At 38.2% G+C, this 17,461-nt stretch overlaps 1 protein-coding gene across 1 annotated transcript in view; it reads left to right on the top strand.

Moving 5' to 3' along the window:
• CCDC192 (coiled-coil domain containing 192) overlaps positions 1-17,461 on the top strand; it is a 134,904-nt gene that overhangs the window by 59,666 nt on the left and 57,777 nt on the right.

The raw sequence follows: 17,461 nt of genomic DNA, 5'->3' as shown, positions 1-17,461 counted from the left end.
CACACACACACACTAAACCAAAACTAAAAACAGAAACCCAAGTTCAGATTATCACTATTAGCAACAGTGTAGTATTTTTAACAATCCAGTATCATTACCATTAATACAGTGTTTTTGTTAAGCATACATGTAGCCAATTGTTCAAATAATTTCTAAGGTAAGTACATTTGTGGATCAAAGATTAAGCACAGAGTTAGAGACGTTGATCGCCTCGCCTCAGATTAGGAATGCGATGGTGCCAACTCTTGGCAGTGACTTATCTCACCCCGGGTGCTGCTGCAGCGCTGACACAGGTAGGTCACTTCATTTTGCCTATATATCAGCAATATCAAACATCAACCTCCCCAGTGGGCCTCTGGGGTTCCTTGGGACAAATGTCTTCTATGTGTAGCAATCTTGGAAAGCCAGGAAATATGACATTTTTCTGACTCTAGTTTCTTTTACCACAAGTAAATTCGCGAAGGAGGTGTGGGAATATAGGGGGAAGGAAAGTAGAATTAAATGGAGGAAAAAGTAGGCACCATGACGGTGTCAGAAAGTGAGCCACATCCAAAATCCTGACTACATGGTACAATTCTGAATGTGAGTTTGGTTTTAATTTTTTCACTTCCATGTGCTTGCCCAGATTGAAAGTGGTGTGTTAAACAGTTAACTCTAGGAATTGGCTGACTTCTTTTAATCCTTAAACAGACCAACAAAGAGATGGTTTATACACTTTCTTCCACCTCTATGAAACCTAAAAACCAGAATTCAGGTGGGAAATAGCACAGGGGTCGGGATCTTGGTTTGACCTGTACCATACATGCCCCTCCCCTCCAGCATTGAAGAATGGGGTCCTGGTGGTCCCCAGCACTGCATGGTCGGAGCAAATCTACATCCTCAGGGTTCAGCATTGAAATACTCAGTAGGTTGGCTGAGTACCATGGGGAATGGCCCGTGGGGCCTCTGAGCACTGTTTGGGAGCTCCCACCAAAATTAAAATTCATCAGCAAATATTATCCTTCTAAAGATATTTATTTGAAGTGATCACAGCAAGGCTTCACATTGCTTGTGTGCATAATAAAGAGCTAATAACTTGCACATTTTCTATTAGAGAAAGATTTCCAGCTCATCTGAGAAAAGCTTACAGGTCTTGACTATTTTTTTTTTTTTTTTTGCTTTTTGGGTCATACCTGGCGATACACAGGGGTTACTCCTGGCTCTGCACTCAGGAATTACCCCTGGCCGTGCTCAGGGGACCATATGGGATGCTGGGATTTGAACCCGGGTCGGCCTCGTGCAAGGCAAACGCCCTACCCGCTGTGCTATCTCTCCAGCCCCAGGTCTTGACTATTTTAAAAACAGTCAAAAGTTCGTGATTCTTGGTGGTGGAATAGGTGCGCTGGTGAAGGGATGGGTGTTTGAGCATTGTATAACTGAGACTTTAACCTGAACGCTTTGTAACTTTCCACATGGTGAATTAATAAAAGAATTAAAAAAAAAAACAGTCAAAAGAGGTCTTTTGCAAAAAAAAAGACCTTTCAAAAAAGGATAATATTGTAAGATATCACATTCTTATTACTCTAGATTTTGATAGAAAAAGTATTTTTCCTTTTTTTTTGTTTTGTTTCGGTAGTGCTAATGGCTTACTTCTGGCTCTGAACTTAATCACTCCTGATGGAGATTTGAAGACTATATAGGGTGCCTGGAATCAAAGTTGGGTCACATGCAAGCCAAATACTAAATCTGGCACCACTGTTTTTTAAAATTTATATTACTGGTTTTTATTTTTAATATGTTAAAATTAAAACAGTATTGAGATACCAGGACTCTCATAGACTGAGGGAGAGTAGAAAGCTTTAAATCTCAATTTCATTTTTCCTTCTTGGCACATTTTCTCTCTCTCTCTCTATCTATCTCTCTCTCTCTCTCTCTCACGCATGCAGGCACGCTCGCTCACACTCTCTCTCTCTCTGTCTCTTTGTCTGTCTCTCCACATTTTCTCCCCTCACTTTATCTCTCCCTCAAAAATACAAAAAAAAAATAATGTACAATGAACACATTTAAACTTTAATAAAACCAGATGATAAAACAAAGTCTATTATAGCTGATTTGACTCCATTTGAACCCACATGTTACTTCTTTTATTCAGTAGAGAAACTGAGTCAGTGGACTAACATATAATTCTAACATAATCCTAGATCAAATATTTGCACAAACTTGCACTCACATAAGTCCCATATAGCCTAACGCAGAATTAACTAGCCTGCGAGATTGGCAAGGCCATTGTGGCCCAAGTAATATAAACTCATTTCCAGAAACTGGTCACCTTGCCCTTCCTCTCAATTTACTTGAAAGTAAAGTCTTAAAAGATGTTATTAACTTTAAAATACAAGGATACCTCCCATTTAAGTGAAAATAGTTAGGTATCCAGCACATTTTTCAAACAGAACACCATCCCTCCACTAGTATTTGTGTAGCCTGTGTGTCCTTTAACAAAATACTTGCTTTCAGTTCTCAGAGATCTTTTTGATAATGACAGATGCTAATTCATAATTGCTTAAGGAGAAAGGCTAATTTGTTGGCACATATGTAAAGGGCATGCCATTAGTCTTAGAATCCAGTGGATTAAGGGTCTGAGATATCATCACTGGCACTGTGTCACTCATCTCTGCTTCTTTATTAAGACTTCATGTTCTCAATCAGGACGCCAGGAGAGACTGGAAATAGGACCATCAGCAGCTCTCAGGGTTGTTGCTTGTCTCTCTAGAGTGAAATATGCATTTCCCCACCAGCCTGTGAGAAAAATCACACACAAAAACTGTCATGGGTTGTGCTGGGTGTACATCAGGGGAACAGCAATCAATCTTTGCATTCAAGGATAAAGAAACTAGATCGAACAGTTTTGATTATGTGCTTACCACTGAATAACAGTGTAGAAAAAAAATGGGGTGGGGGTTTGGGGGTGGTAGAGATGAGAATGTTCTGACACTTAGAACCTACCAGAACTATAGAGCTGGGCTGGGGAAAAATCCATTTTGGTAAAAGATAGCCAAAGAGTTCAGTTAGCTGAGTGCATGCATAACATTATTTGAATGCAGGAGGCCTGAGTTCCACTCCCAGCCCTACATGGATCCCCTGCGCACCGCTAACAGTAACCCCCAAACACGGAATGGGGAGTAGTCGCCCCCAGTACTACTGAATCTGGCTCAAATTTAAAAAATTTAAAAGTAAGGAATATTTAGCCCGTGACTGTGTAAAGAAAGAGTGAGAAACCAAACTGACATATCCAGTATAGTCTCACCTGGTAACCAATTGAGATGCATATTTTTCCTGGTGAACAAAGGACCTTCAGGATTCTTCCTCCAAAAATCTAATACTTTCACTTAATACCTCCAAATAAACATATATAAAAGTACATACCATATATAATAAATTTTTATATATGCATATATATAGACTTCCTGGCAGAGGCTGGCAAATTACCCATTCGATATGCCAAAAACAGTAACAACAAGTCTCACAATGGAAACGTTACTGGTGCCCGCTGGAGCTAATCGATGAACAATGGGACGACAGTACTACAGTGCTATATATGCTTCCAAGTAAAAAGTTCTTCTGATTAGAAGACTGTTCCAAAATATTAGAAATTTTAAAAGTATATTCAAATTGACAAATACTGAGTACCAACTCTTTAAATTTACACAAACACACTAAACAGCTTCATTGGCTATATGCTGAAATTACCTCCAAGGAAATAAATTATTTAAGTGAATGGAAAATTCAACTAAAAAGAGAATCCCTTTATTATAAAACTAGCACAGCAGGAAGCTTGCTTACAGCCTGAGTGTTGTTTGTTGATTTTACTTTGTGCAAATAATCACAGCCCAAGGCGAATTCCTTGTCATTTCCACAGCCTGCACCTGAAGTGCTTGTGATTTTATTTACTAACAGGATTCAGTGAAATGCCTAACGGACCTCTTCAAAGTTTGAGGTCACATTTTAGTAATCTTCAGTATCCAGAAACCTTAAGTTAAAACTCAAAACAATCTTTGCTTCCTTTGATTTATGTATACAAAATTACTTGGCAAGAGGACTTTATCCATTGATTCTTGTTGTTGGTTCTTTAATATTACTTATTCGCTATTCTGAAAGCATCTATCTTTGACCAGACTATTAGGGATCACTATGTCACTGTCATCCCATTGTTCATCGATTTACTCGAGCAGGTGCCAGTAACGTCTCCATTTGTCCCAGCCTGAGATTTTAGCAGCCTCTCCTTACACATTTTTCCCAATTATTGGAGGCTCTTTTCAGGGTCAGAGGAATGAGACTGTTATTGTTACTGTATTTGGCATATTGAATACGCCACGGGGAGCTTGCCAGGCTCCTCCATGCGGGTGGGATACTCTTAGTAGCTTGCCAGGCTCTCTGAGAGGCATATATATAATATATATATATATATATATATATATATATTTTCCCTTTACGATGATACAAAGCGGCCATGCAGTCCAGGAATATGTTCACTCATAAGTGAGGCTCAGCCTGAGCGTGTGGAAAGCAACCTGGAGCATGGCAGCAGTTGGGTAGTGGAGGTCGGCTGCCGGGGCTGGGTCCCTTGGCGTGAGAAGGGCTCTCACCTGCCCCCCTTTGGGGTACTCCTGGTGCGGAGTCTGGTGACATGGTTATGGAGGCCTCATTTTATGCCTCATTTTATCCAGGATTCAATGTCTGAATAACATCACCTACACCTTTTATTTTATTTTTTATATTTTTTTACCTTTTCATATTAGTGCTTTTATTTTCTTCAGTTAAATACCCAGAAGTGAAATAGCTGATAAGAAGAGGAATAGCTGGACTATTACATGATATTTCTGCTTTCACGTTTTGAATACCATCAACTTGCTTTCCAGAATGGAAATTATTGGGGGCTGGAGTGATAGCACAGTGGGTAGGCTGTTTGCCTTGCACGCGGCTGACCCGGGTTCGATTCCCAGCATCCCACATGGTCCCCCAGCACCGCCAGGAGTAATTCCTGAGTGTAGAGCCAGGAGTAATCCCTGTGCATCCCTGCCCTCCTCTGGGGTGCTCCAAGTGAAATAGCCTGGCGCGGGTCTGGCAGTATGGTCATGGCGAGTGTCATGTTATGCTCCCTTCCAAAAGAGTAGGACATTCGATCGGGATGGTGGCTGATAACAAAATTATCTGGCACCAGCCAGAGGTGGGTTATGGATTGCTGAGTTGCCGGAGATAGGGGGTACAGGCAGAGGATCTCCATTTCCGGTCCTGTTGAACCCAGAGTTCTCAATCACAAAGTTCCACAAACCAGGGTTTTCTGGGGATTCACTGCTTGAGGCTTGGCCTGAGCATGAGGTTTTTGACTGGGTCCCTGGGGGCGGGGAGAGGTCTCACAGGGCTTACTCCTGGCTTTGTACTCAGGGATCACTCCCACCTACACCTTTTAAGAAAGGCTTGTCATAGGGTTGACATTTCAGTGACTTTCAATAATGCATTTAAAACACTATACAATTTGAATTGGAGAACTAGAACAGGAAATAAGACATTGTCTACCTCAGCCAACTCTGGATCTATCTCTGGTATGACATATGGTTCCCTGAGCACCACCAGGGTTCACTGCTAAGTATGGAAGTCAATAGTAGCTTTTGAAACAACCAGGTGTGATCCTAATACTTTCCCCCATAAATATAAGATCTATCCCATAACAGTCACACCTTAAGATATACTCTGTTCCAGACCATTGCAATATGGGAAATGCTGCAAACCTTTTTACTTTAAAGTGAGAGGCCATTTAGAGGCCATTGTAGGAATACAGTTTGCCTAATACCAAGATTGTTGTCTCAGGGAATCAGGAGGTCCAAGAAAAGGCAGAGAGATTAGAGAATGACTGGCTGTTTACACAGTCAGAACACAGATACATTTGTCAATTAAGTTCACTATCTTACATGGGCAAATTCATCACTTAAGTCTGTCATTTTTTAGGGCATGGTTTGTGGCATCCCCGAACAAGTACAATGCTAATATTAAAAGATACTTATCACAGATCATCATAAAAATATAATAATAAAAGTTTGAAACTATTTGAAGCTTGTAGGCTGAAGCTACAACTCTTACACTACAACCACATGCTGTTGGAAAAATGGCATCATAAGGTTTGCTTGACACAGGATTGCCAGAAACCTTCAATTTGTGAAAAATGCAATCTTTGTGAAGTGCAGTAAATTTAAAAACAGTAAAATGGGGTATACCTGTAATAAGAATCAGTCTATTCTAAGAATTAGACTATTACTGTACTTGATTATTTTTTTGGGGGGGAGAAGGTGTCGGGAGAGGTTGGGCCACACCCAGCAATGCTCAGGATTTACTCCTGGCTCTGTGCTCAGGGATGCACTCCTTGTGGGCTCAGGAACCATATGTGGTAATGGGAATCAAATCTGGGTGAAACATGTTCAAGGGAATTGCCCTATCTGCTACACTATTGCTCTCACCCTGTCCTTGATTATTAAGAAAATCAGGAGCAGCATCCTCTTTTCTAAAATCCCAGGGATAACATGAATCAACTCTAATGAAAATTAAGAGTGTCTTTTACCATGCAGTCTAACTCTAGGCACTCAGCTCCATCTCTTCAGTAAAATTGGTCAGTATCAGGACCCTAATCACAAGTAAGAATAACAAAATTGACACTGAAAGTGTTTTAGAATTAGAAAGTAACAGTGGTTTTATAACAGTATAAATATAGTAAAATCATTTAACTTTACAGTGGTTAGCATGGGGACTTTATGTTAAGTAAATTTGATCTCATTTTCTTTAAAAGCTACTGAATTACCCTAATATACATTAACTAGTCACTGTCATCACTGTCATCCCGTTGCTCATCGATTTACTAGAGTGGGCACCAGTAACATCTCCATTGTGAGACTTGTTGCTACTGTTTTTGGCATATCAAATATGCCATGGGTAGTTTACCAGGCTCTGCGGTGCAGGTGAGATACTCTTGGTAGCTTGCCGGGCTTTCCGAGAGGGGCGGAGGAATCGAACCCGGATCGGCTGCATGCAAGGCAAACACCCTACCTGCTGTACTATTGCTCCAGCCCACAATAACTAGAACACTGCCAAATAACTAGTACACTGCCAAATATACTTTTAAAAAGCTTGTTTGGGGCCCAGATAAAAATCCTAATTTGGTAGAATTTTAAACACTTAGAGAGGGACATGTTAATATTTATTGGAGGAAGGGCAACATTAAATATTTGTCTATTTGTATCCAGGTTTTCAGAACAATGCCATCCTCTCCTCTTCTATTTTCTCTCAGTGCAACTCTTTAAAAGGCTGCTATTTCCCAGACTACCAATACTTTGACAAAAGTTCAACACGCAACCTTCTTTCACTACTACACAGAGATAATTACTAGCCGACCAGGAATTTTTTAACAAAGTAGCCAAGAAAACCTAACATTTCACTGTTTCAACCACCAGGATTTTGACAGAAAGTATTATTCCTCGAGGCTGAAGAGACAGTATAGTGAGTAGGGTGCCAGCCTTATACACAGGTGATCCAGTTTCGACCCCTGCTATTCCATAGAGGCCCCTGCTAGAAGTGACCCCTAAGAACTGCCTTGTGTGGTCCCCAAACAAGCAGAATCTAAGAAATATTAGTCACTATGTATAATTAGAGGGCTTTAACTTTTAAAAAAGACATTCTTACAACCAAGAGTATGACTCAGTACAAGAGTCCGTGCCCTGCATGCACGAGGCCCTGGGTCTCATTTCTGGCACTAGAAGGAGGCAGACAAACGACACTCTAAAGATATTCAGGCCTAATGATCACACATGGAAAAACTCTGTATGGATCTGGGTATGAAGCAAGACTTTGTTGGCTGCAAATGACAGAAATCAAAATGAAACTAATTTAAGCAAAAGAGAGATATTTTCTCTTGAACCTGGCCCCAAGCCCTGAGCCACAAGATTTCTTGGACAATTCACTTGTCTGCTTTCTGCTATTGGCTCTATCTGGGCTTTTGCTGGCCCAGATCAGGGAAGATTCTTCTGCTGTCTTTGCTTAGCAGTATATAGTGAACATCGATTCTGTCTCCTCAGAAGTGCTTCCTTTCTTTCTAGGTAACAGGTGCATAATTTTCCCTTGAGGAAATATGTTCTCTCCAATTTTCTGTGTCCTTAGGACTATCCATCATGGCATCCTTTCCCCCTTGACAACCAGGGAAATTCACAGAAAGGCTTCTGACTAAGTGAGCTAATAAGTCTTGCTCTTTTTTACGAGTCTTGAACAAAATTGAGTAAAGGAAAGTAAAAAAGACTAAACTTGATTCATTCTGTATGTTGATGATGCCCCCTGAAGAAATTGTAATGTTTTCATATCTCTATTCCTAAAGCTGCTCATAAGATGTGTTTGTTAAGCTTTTCTTCAATAGTGAGAGTTTACATACTTACTTTATATTCCAATATTTTTTTTACCAAATTACTAGTTTTAGATTTTAATACTTGCCATGAAACAACCATTTATACCCCAAAATTATTTGCACCCAACTATTTATACCCTAACTTTTCTCACTAAATCTATAAACCTGAAGGAAAGTGATTGGCCCTACTTGTATCATATTCTTACCATCATATCAATAAGTCAGTATGACCAAGTCAATGAGTGGAGTATTATCATGCATCACATCTGAGTTATTTTCATCAGATCATAAAGATGGGAAAACTTCATAGAGAAAAAACAGAAAGTACTTTTCAGTGTCCCCATTTATTAATTTTAGTTAAACCATATGAACTGGAAAAGATGTTATTCCACTGGAAAGAAATTTTATCTTGTCAGAAAAGTACAATTTCTCTTCTTGCCCTACCATTTTAAACTATATTTTGGGTTAGTATTTTTGTCTGATAAAGGTCTGGAAATATATTTATTTTACAGTTAACAAAGGATAAAAAGATCTATTCTCAAATTTCTGGTTAGGGTCCAGCATTTTCTTGCTGCACCAGCTGTGGGAATTCAGTGATGTCAAGGTCCCCTCCCTCCTTTGTTTGTAAAACTAATTTTGGAATTATATTATTATCAGGAAATGGTGTTCCCTTCCTTCTGTCCATCCCTTAGGACTGATTTTTTTTTAACTCTCCAGACTCATGTATCCAGAGAGGTTAAATGAAAGGGCAAGCATCAGCTAAATGTCAGACAAGGCACAGGGGAACCAGAATTTGATTGATTTCCCAGGTTCCCTACTTAGACCTGAAGACTGGACTGATCACTAACAGAGCGTGTGCACCTTGGGAATGTTGTTAAATAAACCAGACAAGAGATGAGAAGGAAGATACTTCCTTCCAGGAAATTGACAGAGCAGTATTGAGCAAACATTTTTCACACAGTGGCAGAAGGACGTGCATGTTTTAACCTGAGATGAAGGGAGAATTTGGAGTTGTAAATAATTGTCAGCCAGTTGTCAATACTCATGCGACTATCCTAATACAAACCTCTTGTTGTCAAAGTTGAAAAAGTTAATTAATATTGTCTGTATTCCCTAAACACTTTGACATTATTTTATTGAATGACTTCACTTTTGCCCTTCATAGGTTAAACTGGAGGATAGCTAGATGGTCACATGAGTAGACGTGGAGGAAAGAGTGGGTACCTTGGGATCTTGAGGGTGGAGGAAGAGCTTGATTTCAACAAATCACAATTTAAGGTGATACATAGACCAAGATTTTGCTAGACAAATGGGTTTTCTTGTCAGTGGGATAGTGTCTGACTCATACTCTTATGCATGTTTATTTATATGTCTCTATATGCAGTTGTGCTACTGTAGAAGAATATTTGTTTTGCTTTTAAAGATACATTGCATGCTCTGTATGTGGAAAGTCTAGATTCCAGTTTGATCTGGGCACCATCCCTAGAGACCACACTTTGTTCCCAAGTACTGCCAAGAGCAGCTCCCCAAAACAGAGCGAGGAGTAGATCCTCAGCACTGCATATGTGGCCCCGAAACAATAGCAACAAAACACACATTGTCTTGGGCAAAACCTACTATGCTTCTAAATTCCTCAAATAACGCCAGTTTGATATTTGATGAAGAACATATAACCAAAAAAAAAAAAAAAGCAATGAGGTGCAAATGTAAGAGGAATGATCATCTTACTATGTACTTGGCTCCAGGAGAAATGTATTAACTCAGCTGCTATAGTCATCAGTACCTATAAGAGCAACAAAATAGCTTTCATTAACCCCAGAAATTGACAGAGAAAGTCACTCAGAAAACCTTATATGGGACTGGAGATTCTAGCCCAGGTCAATGATACACAAGGCAAGCAACTTACTCCCAGGACTACTTCTCTAGCCCCAAGTTTTCCAAAACACTTGGAGGTAGTGCTCCACCAAGTCATCCACTCAATCTGGGCTGTTCCCAAAAATGGCATAGACTCATAGGCCACCCATTCCTGTCAGCATTCCTCTTGAACTAGAAAGGGAATTTATTCTCACAAGAAGTTTTTTTCCAATTTCTTTTATTATTCTGTTGTTACTGTTAGTTAAAAAATGGTTGAAGCCTTTTAATAGAATTATTGGTCAGAGACAGTACAATATGAGAATGCAGAATAGTTGCCTTGGAGAGTAAGAAAACAACACTCTTGAGTGGGTGGATGGGGGAGAATTTGTGGGGGATTTTGTTTTCTTTCTGTCTCTTTTTTTTTTTTGGCTGCACTGAGTTAAATGCTCATCTCATGTTGACAATGCCAACAATAACAACAACAAAATGAAGCCACTTGGGCAAGTTCTGTTTTGTAAGCAAGAGTAGAGAATAGAGATAGAAGACTTTCACCAGCTGTTTTGTCAAGTGATGTTAAGTGATTTGTCAAGTGATGAAGAGTGGCAATATAGGAGTGTGAAAGGAAGTTTGAAGAAATAAATCCAGAAAGATATATTGAGGCCAGTTAAATAAGGTTATTGCCTTGTACAAAGCAGTTCAGGGTTTGAATCCCAGCAACACATTTTGTCCCTTGAACACTTCCAGGAGTAATCTTTGCCTAACGAGGAGTGATTCCTGAGCATAGCTAGGTGTGGCTCACAAACAAAAACAAAAAATAGAGGAAACAAAGGAGAGAACCATTACTCAGAGACAAGCTGAACTTGCATTGTGATAAACTGATTAACTGTAATTCTCAAAAGTGAATTTCTTCTGTGGACAAGGAAATAAAAAGATGGAAGAGAAATGGTGGAGAGATACATGTATGCTTCATGAATGGAGGAAAATAAGAATTCTCAGGAATCCTCATAGGCAGAGCAAGCACAAGACTCAGGTTAAGGTTAAAACTTAGTTCTATAAAATCCCAGCATTCCTTTAATTTTTGAAATACTTTTTAACTTATAAGAGAATATGATACCATAAATGTTTTCATACTTAGCCATATTTAATAGCATTCTTACTTCAAGTAAAATCTCATCCTTTAAGTTGACCCAAACTATGTCAACTTATTTGACAGTCTGTCCCAATCTTTCTATCCCAGTGATCAAAGAAATAATTTCAATGGTTTTTAAATTGAACATCTTTTCAATATTAGATAAGTGCCAAGTCTCTGGTTTTATCCTAGTTGGTAAGTTAAACTTTTGACAGAAGATAGTTAATTTTCAAGATTTTAATTTTGTAAGGTATATTACAACCAGACACTTCAACCTCATTTTAAATTAATAAATGCTAATTAATTCACATATTTTTATCTAGTATTTTAAAACTACTGGCTGAAATTTTAATTGAGAGGTCACTTAAAGTATTCTTTTTATTTTAAAGTTTTAATATTGCATTTATTTATAAGAGATCACACTATTAGAACTATAGATCAGAACACCATCTCACTGGTTCTAACATTAAATACATTTACTCTCAGACCCAAACATATTTGAAATCAATATTTTTCAATATATGTTGTCACCCTACTTACTAGTTCAAACAGGACTGCATAAACAGTGAAAATGTCATGTTTATATAACTGACTTTAATGCCTATCTTAGCTAATTAATCATCCACAGGTATTAGAAACAAAGGTTAGCAGCAAGTAATCAACACCACAAATCCATGACAATATCAGGAGACATTAAGGGAAATATAGGACTAACTACATTAAAAGTGAGAATTAATGCACTATTTATTTTATTAAATATATTAAAAAATAAACATTAGAACTATACCACCTGTGATCCATCTAAATTTTATAATCACTTTCAGATGAAAGCAGCTAATTTTTTTTCTTTATTACAGCCATAATTTTTCTGTATGAATCCCAAGAGTCAATAACTAAATTTTTAAAAAGATGTCCATCTTTTGTGGTTGCTTTTGATCTCAAGTCAAAGGGAAGATATTTACTCAGCAGAAGCTGTGGGTTCTAGAGAAAGCTGTGTTTATAGAAATATTGGCAAACAAAACAAAGTTCTTTAATTTATTTGTCAATAAAGCAATACCAAGATGCCAAAAATTTATTTCAGAATAAATTCTTAAGGAAATAAATTCTTAGAAAAGGTTTAGGCAAGGGGCCAGAGAGACAGTACAGTAGCAAGGTGTTTACCTTGCCTGCCGCTGACGTAGGTTCTACCTTTGGCATCCTCTATGGTCCCCCAGTAACTGCCAAGAGTGATCCCTGAGTGCAGAGCAAAGAGTAAACCCTGAGCATATCTGGGTGTGACTCCCCAAACAACGACACAAAACAAAAATTTTGGTGTTTCATTTAAAACATTCTTGAGGAAAACTAAGGGATGTGCCAATGTGCCAACTTGTTATTGTCTGGGTTACATTAGATTTCCTTTTGGTTAATTCAAGGTGATAAATAAACTTTTCTCCTTTTCTAAATAGGGTTTGGGGGCATACTCGGTGGTGCTCTGGTCTTATTCCTTGCTCTTTGCTCAAGGATAATTCCTGGTGGGCTCAGGGGACATATGGGTTCTGGGGATTAAACTGGGTCAGCAGTATGCAAGGCAAATGCACTACCTGCTGTACTATTGCTCCAGCCCCACATTTTTAGCTTTCTTTAAAGAAATGATTGCAGAAATATTTTATTTCATCTGCATATTTTTATTCTGGTGAAAGCTTTAATTTATTATTTCTAGGTTTCTTTCTTCTATTAAACACTATTTTTGTGCTGAGTATCAAGGGATGGAAGGGATAACAATAAAGATTATATTGGAAAGATTAAATCCAAGGAAATGGATACAATTGAAACTGAACTAAAATGTTCAAGTCATAGGAAACCAATGGGAATGTCCTGCAAAGTGTTTCTCTACTCAGTACTTAAACGTTTTGCGCTAGACCTTCACAAATTGCATGTGCCTGACCCAGCTTGGATCTCCAACGCCACTAATGACCCCTTGATCCTCACCAGGAGTGATCCCTGAGCAAAGAATTAGCTCTGACACAGCTGGATGTGGCCCAAAAACAAAAGCGGGAGGGAAGGTTTCATCAGTTATTTCTTTTTATGATGCCTTAACTGATTACTCACTCCTAGTCCCTCACCCCACCTTTGCCACCTAAAAATCCTTCAGACAATTTCTAGAAGAGAAATAGGTATGGTATCTTCAATGATCTGGCTCAAGTCCATTAGACATTTCATTAAGTTAGATTATGATTATTTTGGTTCATCACAAGTGATTTTTTTTTCTTTAACTGTCTGCTTTACAATAAATGTAGGCTGATTGTACAGAAGTGTAGTTTTGATCATGTTACTTTCATCAATAGAAATTCTTCAATTACCCAGGAAATTCTAATGTCTATGAAATACCCTGGCACTCAGACCTTTATTTAACTGGCCTCAGTATATCTTTCTGGATTTATTTCTTAAAACTTCCTTTTACACTCCCATATTTCCTCTCTTCATCACTTGACAAATCACTTAACATCACTTGACAAAACAGCTGGTCAAAGTCTTCTATCTCTGTTCTCTACTCTTGCTAACAAAACAACAGAACTTGCCTGAGTGGCTTCATGGCTTCATTTATTTTGTTGGCATTATCAACATAAGATGAGCATTTAACTCAGTGCAGACTAAAAAAGAAAGAAAGAAAACAAAAAACCCCACAAATTCTCCCCCATCCACCCACTCAAGAGTGTTGTTTTCTTACTCTCCAAGGCAATTATTCTGCATCCTCATATTTCTTCTTAAACTTCCCTTACCTCCTCCACACTTACATCTAGAAAATGACCTCACCTAATTCACTGAGAATATACAGGCTGTCAACCACTCTCAGACCTAAATTCTTGCTTCATATCATCATTTGTGTTCTCCTTATTGCTCACTGTTACCAGTGGAGAAAGTGTCCCTCCTCCTTCTCAAGGTTCTATCCTCCTACTAAAGCTCCAGCCCTCAGGGCTCTTACCTTCCTAGGTATGTCACATAATTACCCTGTTTCATCCTTGCATCATATTCTCCTCTTCACTGGATCATTCCTAGCTGCATAGGATCATGTTGACATAACACATTTCTGCAAAAACTTCCTTTGATTCCTCATCACTCAGTACCTTTGCCCCACTCTTATTCTAAGGTAAACAACCCCTCTGACTGTCTTTACTCCCTCACATTGCTCCTATCTGTGGTTTATCTACTCCAGACCTGTTCTCCACATCCTTTTGTATGTTGGTATTTGAATGACAGTACTCCAGTCAAAGTTTCCAACAAATCTTTGTGATGTCAGATCCAATGTAAACTTTTCTGTGTTCCTCTTACTTGAAATCATGGCCTTACAAAACACAAATGACTATTCTTTTCTTCTTTCTTACATCTAACATTTTCAATGTTTTGTTTTGTTTTGTTTTTCTTTTTGGGTCACACCCGGCGATGCACAGGGGCTATTCCTGGTTCTGGTTCTGCACTCACGAATTACTCTTGGAGGTGCTCAGGGGACCATATGGGATGCTGGGAATCGAACCCGAGTCGGCCGATTGCAAGCTAAATGTCCTACCTGCTATGCTATTGCTCCAGCTTCTACATTTTCAATCTTTGCCAAGTCACATAGTCCTCCCTCCTTAGTAAGATTTTCTCCCCAAATTAATTTCATTCTACCTTTTAGAACTTCTGATGATCTTTAATGTCTAAACCAAGGGCCCTTTTATTCTTAATATTCCATTTCCCCCTGAATTGTTTTATTGAGACTGATGACCCTTAAAAGTTATAAGTAGTTTAATATTTCTTAAATTTGTATCTTCTTCCAATTCTCTCCTATTAACTACAGATTCACATATTTTCATCTGACCATTATGAATTTTTGTTTGTTTATCTAGCCTTCCAAGCCAATACTACCTCAAATATGGTATTCTTTTTCTTTTCCCACCATAGGCAAAGGTATACCATCTGTCTTGTTACCTAAACTAACAAAAATTGTAAAAAAAGGAAGTCACATACTAGCATAGTGCAGTAAGGAAAAAAGTCCCTCTCTATGATAGAAAATAATAGATTGCAGAAGTGGAGAATACACTTTATGTAAGCAAAAATGTTCAACATAACTTTTGAAGAGAAATGTGCTCTACAAAAGAAGTCAAGCAGAGAAAGAGCACAATCCAGTTGAAAACAGCAAGCATAAGACTATCTTAGTGAAACAGTGTGGTGTAATTAATATTCACAAACCTAATATTCTGATAAAGAAGGAAGCTGGGGTATGTGTATAATAATAGGTAGGTTCAGTGGAAGTATTTCTATAGTTTAGGTGAAAAGTAGTGGTGGTTTGGACCAAAGAAATAGAATTAAAATAATATTTTAAATTTTATTTTGTTATTTTTGCTTTAGGACCATACCCAACAGTACTTAGGGATTACCCCTGGTTTTGTACTCAAAGATCATTTCTGGCAGTGCTCAGGAACCATATGTGGTGTACTGGGGGTCAAACCTAGGTTGGCCATGTGCATGGCAAATTCCTTAAGCCCAATACTCTTTCTTTAGCCCTGTTAGCATTTTAATTTTTTAATAAAATGTCTTACTGTAATACAAAACACAAGATATTTGTCATTTTGGCCATTTATAGCTGCATGACTCAGTCCCAACAATTTATAATGTTATATAATTATCAACAATACCCCAAAATTTAATTATCCCCCCAAAAGTCTGTACTTTTTAAACAATAACTCTTCCTTCTAATCCCTAGCAATCTCTATTATACTTTGTCTCTATGATTTTTTTTATTTCAGAAACTTTCATTAAGTAAAATCATATATTTGCCTTTCTGTGAATAACATCTCAGTAAACATAATATTTCCAAAGTTTATTTACACTGTACCATATATTAAATTTTAATTCCTTTATATAGGCAAATAATATTACTTTTTGGTGTATGTGCAATATTTTAAAATCTAATTCAATCTTTTTAAAATTTGAATTAATGAAATGTGATGAAATAGATGGAGGGTTGAAGGAAATTTAGGTAACACATAATTTTTGGGAAGTTGTTAAGATAAGTGAGAGAACATTAGCACTGCATCTGTAGCACTGTCGTCCTGTTGTTCGAGCGGGCACCAGTAACGTCTCCATTGTGAGACTTGTTGTTATTATTTTGGGCATATCGAGTAATCCATGGGTAGCTTGCAAGGCTCTGCCATGCAGGTGGGATACTCTCAGTAACTTACTGGGCTCTCCGAGAGGGACGGAGGAATTGAACCCGGGTTGGCCACGTGCAAGGCAAATGCCCTACCCGCTATGCTATCGCTTTAGTCCAACATTAATTTAATAAAATCATTAAGACTTGAGGAAAATACTCCTTAACCTCAAAGAGCCTGTATTAAAAGTCATAACTGATTAGATGGAATAAGATTTAGAAAGATGTTTTAAATGACTTAACTGTGAGAGAAAGTATAAGAAGGAACTGGATATACGAGTAAATTAAACTTTGGACCAAATGATAAAAGTTATTAAGATCTTTCATCCACTATTATATTCTTTCATTATTGTCCCTGTAACATCCAGTCATAATTCCTTATTTTCCTGTTTTAAACTTTCATGGTGTTCAAGACCCAGCAAAATTTTCCGTTCTTAGGTCCATAACTATAGTCAATAACTCCTTTAAGAGCTTATTCTTGGGGCTATAGCAATAGCAGAGCGGATAGGGCATTTGCCTTACACACGGCCAAACCAGGTTCAATTTCCAGCATCCCATATGGTCTCCCGAGCACTGCCAGGAGTAATTCCTGAGTGCAGAGCCAGGAGTAAAAGAGCTGATTTTCTTGCCTGCATCTGCCACCTAAAATAACAATTTCCACCCCGCCCCCCATTTCTTCTACATTATATCCTCTTTGAGGATACTTGTAACATTTAGAGAATACTTATATCTACGGACATACCACTCTGAGCATGCTGATCTCATCTGATCTAGAGAATACTTGTATCTGACTTCTGAACCAAATATGATTGCATGGTATGAAGCAGACTTGTCAACATGCTGTTCTTTTTAAGGAGTCAAAATAGCTCAGTTGGGAGAGTATCAGAATATCAAA

The sequence above is a fragment of the Sorex araneus genome, chromosome 6, assembly GCF_027595985.1.
Source record: "Sorex araneus isolate mSorAra2 chromosome 6, mSorAra2.pri, whole genome shotgun sequence".
Taxonomy (NCBI): domain Eukaryota; kingdom Metazoa; phylum Chordata; class Mammalia; order Eulipotyphla; family Soricidae; genus Sorex; species Sorex araneus.
Note: the sequence above shows the minus strand (reverse complement) of the source record. Positions and strands in the feature narration are given on the sequence as shown.